Source organism: Equus asinus, chromosome 1 (assembly GCF_041296235.1).
Source record: "Equus asinus isolate D_3611 breed Donkey chromosome 1, EquAss-T2T_v2, whole genome shotgun sequence".
NCBI lineage: Eukaryota > Metazoa > Chordata > Mammalia > Perissodactyla > Equidae > Equus > Equus asinus.
The window spans coordinates 130,178,250-130,185,135 of record NC_091790.1 but is presented as its reverse complement, the minus strand read 5'-3'; positions in this window follow the sequence as shown (position 1 = coordinate 130,185,135).

The following is a 6,886-nucleotide window of genomic DNA, read 5'->3' as shown; positions in this document are numbered from 1 at the left end:
AACTGTTTAAGAAAGCATGGCTTGAAACTTCTGCTTTCATTAGAATACAAAAATATGCCAGAAAATGTCACTCCAACACTAAAAATGAGAACAATTGAGATAATTCACAAACAGAAAAATGTTAAGTCCATCAGAGATCATAAGCTACCAAATGATCTAATTGCCTAAAATCCAAAATATATCAACTTCCTTCTAGAAAAGATATAACAGATAACTGTTTCATCTTTGGAGGTGCAGTGAATGGAAACGGAAGTCACTATACACAGGAACGAAAGAAGATAATCAACTTTTAACAGTTTTTTTTCAACTTCAGGTATAGGGTGGAATTGCAGTTTCATGTCTCTCTGAGCCCAAGACATATAATTTAAATCTGGATGCAATTACTAACTCTTTTCCAAGGGCTGTTGCAGAAAGCTAACAAGAAAGATTGGGAATTGGGTGTAAAAACTCACAAACTGAGAAACCCTTTCTGAAACACAGACGTATCAGACATTCTATATGCTGAGGATGGAACAGAAGAAACAACGAAGCGAATCCCTCCACCACTCCACACACTGCAATGAGTATGAGAAGTAAGTATCCACTTTTAGGGGAAAGAGAGAAAACCTAAAATTTTGATTGATTTTTATAAAATAATCAATTTTTTATTACAGATTAACGTGTTCTACTTTTTTGAGATCTTATACTGGAATACAATACTAACGTCTTAATCTCAGTTAACATGCCTATAGAAAGCCTACCTGCTAAGAAATTGAGAACTAAGCCAATGTACAATCATTCAGTCATTGTAGTACATGTTATTTATTAGGAGTGAGAAATAACCTCTTTGGTGTTGGTCTTGCTAAGGAATTCTCTGGATTGTCTCGTAAAATCGTATAGGGGCGTTCATTACTACAACCCTTTCTCCCCTCAGTACGATCAGGTTTGGATCCAGCTCTGTATGATAGTAAACCCCCTTTACATACTGTTTCCATGAACACAGCTCTCTTCCCGGGTGCATTGCACAGAAGATTTGTTCTGCTGTGTATCTCAATGACGTGGGCATGGAAATAAGGATGTAGAGTCAGTCAAAAACTGAATTGCTCTGTGTAATTGGAAAATGTGAAGAGAAAAGAAGCAAGGAAGCAACAAATACGGGCTTCATAAAGCGGACATTAGCTTTTGTGATGCATGATCCGATTCCATCCTAAACTCCTCCAAAATGTTGAGTAAATGTACTAAAGAAATTAACATTTTGTGTGAATATGTAGTAGCATATTAAAAGGATTATATATCATGACCGAGTGAGATTTATCCCAGGAATGCAAGGGTGGTTCAACATACAAAAAGCAATCAATGTAACACACCACATTAATAGAATAAAGGAAAAAAACAACAAAACATGATTATCTTAGAGTTGTCCAGAGAAACAGAGCCAATAGGATATATATCGATATATATGAGAAGATTTATTATAGCACTTGGGTCACATGGATATGGAGGCTGAGAATTCCCATGATCTGACATCTGTAAGCTGGAAAACCAGGAAATGTAATGATATAATACAGTCTGAGTCTGAAAGCCTGAGAATTGGGGGTGGGGAGAGCCCATAGCACAAATCCTGATCTGAGTTTGAAGGCCCAAGAATCAGGAGTGCCAGTGTCTGAGGGTAGGAGAAGATGGATGTCTCAGCTCAGGCAAAGAATGAATTTGTCCTTTCTCTACCTTTTTTTTCTATTCAGGACCTCAACAGATTGGATAATGCCTACGTGCATTGGTGAGGGTGATATTCTTTACTCAGTCCACTGATTCAAATACTAACCTTTTCCAGATACACTGGACAGACACATCCAGAAATAATATTTACCAACTTTCTGGGCATGCCTTAGCCCAGTCACGCGGACAGAAAAAAATTAACCATCACAATTAGTATCCATATTGATGTAGAAAAAGCACTTGAAAAAGATCCAGCATGCATTCATAATAAAAATAGTAAACAAACTAGGAATAGAAGGGAACTTCTTCAACCTGATAAAGGGCATTTATGGAAAGTGTACATCTAATATCACTCAATATTGAAAACCTGAAAGCCTTACTATGATCAGAAAAAGGATAAGGATGCCCACTTTCATCACTTCTGTTCACCATTGTACTGGTAGTTCCAGCCAGAGCAACTAGGCAAGAAAAACAAATAAAAGCATCCAAATTAGAAAGTAGAAAGTAAAACTATTCACAGATGACACAATCTGATATATATATAAAAAGCTAGAAATCCACAAAGAAAACAACTATTAGAGCTAATAAGCAAATTCAGTAGGTGCAAGACACATCAGGATCAATACACAGACTACAAAATATTGTTGAAATAAAGAAGACAAATAAATGAAAGCCATTTGTGTTCATGGACTGGAAGACTTAATATTGTAAAGATGGCAATAAGACCCAAAGATGTCTATAAATTCAATTCTATAAATCCCTATTAAAATTTAAGCAGTCTTTTTTTTCAGAAATGGAAAAGCAGATCCTCAAATTCATATGGAATTGCAAGGAGCTCCTAGAACAGAACTGTCTTGATAAAGAAGAAGTGGGAGGACTTACATTTCCAGATTTCAAAATTTACTACAAAGCTACAGTGATCAGAAGAGTGTATTACTGGCATAGAATAGACATATAGATCAATGTAATAGAATTGGGAGTCCAGAAATAAACCCATACATCTATGGCAGATTCAACAGTGGTGAAATAACCATTCAAAGAAGAAAGAATAGTCTCTTCAATTAATGGTGCTGTGACAACTGGATATCCACATACAGAAGAATGATGTGCACCCCTATCTCACACTATGTATCAAAATTAACTCAAAATAGATCATAGACCTAAATGTAACAGGTAAAACTATAAAATTCTTAGAAGAAAATAGTACTAAACCTTCATGACCTTGGGTTTGGCAATGGATTCTTAGGTATGACACCAATTGTTCAAGCTTAATGTGTACAAGCCTTTTTTAGGGGATGATGAAAATATTCTTGAAGTTGATGTAATATAAGTGATGAGTGCACAATATTGTGAATGTATGAAATGCTATTGAATTGTATGCATTAAAGTGGTTAATTTTATGTTAAATGAATTTTACCTCAATACAAAAAAAGTAGTCAGTTCAATCTGGGCCATGGAGATATGGCAAAAAATGCTTCAGTTAATAGATATGTTTTAAGCTAAGCCCTAAAAATTAAGATGTATTGTAAGGTAAAGGAAGGGAAGAGGAAGTGCAAGTAGGAAAAGGGTAGTGGAAAAGATTTCTGGTCAAGAGGTTGCCATGAGGAGATGCCTAGAGGTCAGAATCAACATATAATGTTAGAGAATCTCAAATGAGTTCTAGGGCAAAATGAACAATTGTGAAAAGCCCAAGCTAACAGAATATCAAGGTCTACTTTATCATGAAGAGGAGTCTGGATTTAACCTTTAATATTTGGAAGTCACTATATCATTGGTATAAAGAAAAAACACAGTAAATTTGTCTTTCAATAAAGTTACTATGGAAACAGGGTGGCTGGTACATGAGAAGGGAACAAGAGTGGAGGTCATGAGAATAATTTCATTAGTTCCGGTGAGAGACACAATGATGAAGGACTAAACTATATCAGAGCATGGAGATTTTGCTGATATTTGATAATGGGAGTCATCTGATTAAAGTGACATTTTAAAGGATTCACCTGGCAGGGTATGAATTTGAAGCTAGAGGCAAAGAAAGACTATTACGGTGTTTTGAGATGGGGAAATAAATTAGTGTGATGGAAATAAATAGAAAAGGACACTTTTAAGAGATATTTCAGTGTAAGAAATAACAGTGTTTGGTAAGAGTGAATGTGAGGAAGGAGATAAATAAAATATCAACTATTCCTTCAAAATTGTTAGTTTTTAAAACAGGGAAAATGATGATGAACTTAATATGGATTAGAAGTGAAATTTTAATTGTTTAAACTAGAGGATATACTTTTCCCCATTACCTCTACTCAATTTTAAAATAAAACATCATGTTGTGAAAAACAGTAGTGTGCTTAGACCCTAATTGGGTGATCTTGAGCAATTACTTATTATCTGGGCTTCTATTTCTTATCTACAAATAGTTTTAAAATTAAACTTCCTGTCTTTCAGAGATTATGAGAAGATGAGGGATCATGATAGTAAGATGTGTATATCAAATATGATGATGTGTTAGCTATAACTAGTGTTGCTGTTATTATTACTATTATTATTGATTAGGCTGAAAGTGCCAGCATTTAGGATTTAGAAACTGTAATAATGCTGCAAAATTTTTGTAACAGGAAAAACTCTCATACATTTGCCCTTGAATCATTTAATTCTTTTTACTCTGGAGTACTTTCTCAGTTACCATATCTTTTAGCACCTTTGGAATTTTTTTCAGTTCTTAACTATTAAGTTCTTAATGAACCTTTGCTGAAAATAGTTATGGAATTTATACTAAGATAGATGATCAAATTATCATATATTCTAATTTTATCAACTTTAAATCTCTTGAGTTGGACTAGATGACAAAGTTTGAGGTAATATTCAAGCACCTGTGTTCATAGTTAGGCTGTTGTTAGTATGCAAATACAATGACCTCACTCATATTTAGAGCTTCATCAGTAGTGAAAATAGAATTTGTCATGTTCTTGAAGGAATTGTGACTTAATAGGGAAGAAGACTCCATATAACTTGGCAAATCATACTTTGAAACAACAGTATTAGTGTTTTCTTGACTACATTGACTTTAAATTCATTAAAATGAAAAGTAACAAAAATAAGTGATCATTATAGTAATTTAATATAAAGGCCAAGATACATATGTTTTATATAGCCTTACCTTCCAGAGATGCTTAACGAAGATTTAATTACCATAATAAAATTCATTTCTTTCTCCCAGAGAAAAAGATAAGAACTAGAAATGATAAGTGGTATACTTATGGTCAACCGCAAGGTACTAAATTAGAATCAAATATTTGTTTCTGGCTTATTAAGCTTTCTGGATATTGCTAGATGACCTTTAAGAAAAATCCAAAAGCTACTTGAAGATTTTACTTTAAAATTCAAAACAGAACATTACTGTGTTCAATTGCTTACAAATTTCACTGGTCATATATCCTAGATGGAAAATATACCATAGAATAAAATGTTTCATCTTAATCTTCTGTTTTGTGTAAAAAATAAAATATAATATTTCAATTTTAAGGCTGTATGTTCAAAGATAACATTTAGTATTTTGAGTGTTAAAAATGGCATTGCAAACCTACTCTCTGCCAGATCATTCCTCTGGTAACAGAGAAGGAGTACTGCCACGAGTGTCTTATCCTTCAGAAGGAAATGTGATTCTAATGTTGGGAGTAATTTGGTTTCCCCTATCAAGGCAGAAACATGTAAAATGTGTGGAGAATCCATTCCTGAAAAACTGGTTTAAATCAAGGTTCGTAATCAAATAAAATTTAGTTGACTTTTTACATTTTGTAGTTAAATTTCTTATTTATAATCTATAACCAGAGGGCAAAAATAATGTTAATGAATTTCAGACCCATTATGTTTGCTGGCATGTTTTATTATTTCTCCCAAAGTTGATAGATGATCCTACTGTCAATCTAAAATGAGATTAGTTAGATATACAGTGGCCATCTTGTTAATTCTACATATAATTTTTCTTTGTATAAATCAGACAGTATTAGGACTAATTGAGATTTTCTTTGTACTACCTGCTTCAAGATTACAATATTAATACGCTGTTTTAATTTTGTTGAAACTGTTAATAATCAACACTAATTTTGAGCATGTATTTCAATTTTTCCATAAGAATGCATATAGATATATAACCCTTCTCAATATTTAAAAATATGAAAGGAAATAAGAGATAAGTCTGTAGAAATGTCAGCTGCATTGTAAGATTTTAAAACAACTGTGTTTTATATGTTAAGGGCTCTAGTGGAAAAGGTAGACTTTTCAAAGTGAGATAGGTAATTTTAACAGAGAGATGAAAATGCTAAGAAATAATCAAATGGAAACACTAAAAATTAAAAAATATATAGTAGCAGAGAAAAGAATGATGTTAATGGACTCATAACAGTCTAATAAATATAATTTAAATCCCAGAAGAAGAGGGAAAAGGACAAAACAAATGTTTGAAGAAATAATAGATGACAACTTTTGTGCAAAATTAATCACACAGAGATTCACAGAACTAAGAAGCTCAGATAACTCCAAACAGGATTGAGAAAATGAACAAAACAAAACAAATGAAAAACCTAGACTTATCTAAGCATATCATATATAAACTGCTCACACTCCAAGTAAAGAGAAAATCTTCATAAAAGTCACAGAAACAAAGCACATTACATACAGGTGAATAAAGAAAAAGATTAATACAGATTTTTTATTTAGAGAGGATAACTGAAGGAATTTATTGCCAACCAACTTGGACTATAAGAAATACTAGTGAAGGTTCTTTAGGCAGTAGAAATTGGATAACAGTCAGAAACCTGGATGTGCACAAAGAAATAACGAGTGCTAGAAGTGGAGTAAGTAGGGGTAGTGACAAATTTTCTTTTTTTCTTAATTTTCATTGTATGTAAAGATAATTGACTCTCTGAAGTAAAATAGGCATGCTTTAGTGTGTATTTATACCACAAGCATAATTAAAATGTGTAACAAGAATAGTATAAAAGTTGTAAGGGAAAAATTGAAAGTATATTGTAAATTGCTTAAAATATAATGAAGTGGTGGTATAATATTATTTGAAGGTAGACTCTGATTGATAAAGAAATAAATACTAAGGAAATCACTAAAAAGAAACAAAAAAGAATAATAAATAATAAGATATGGGAGTTAAAATGAAATGTTAAAAGTGGTTAATGAAAAAGAT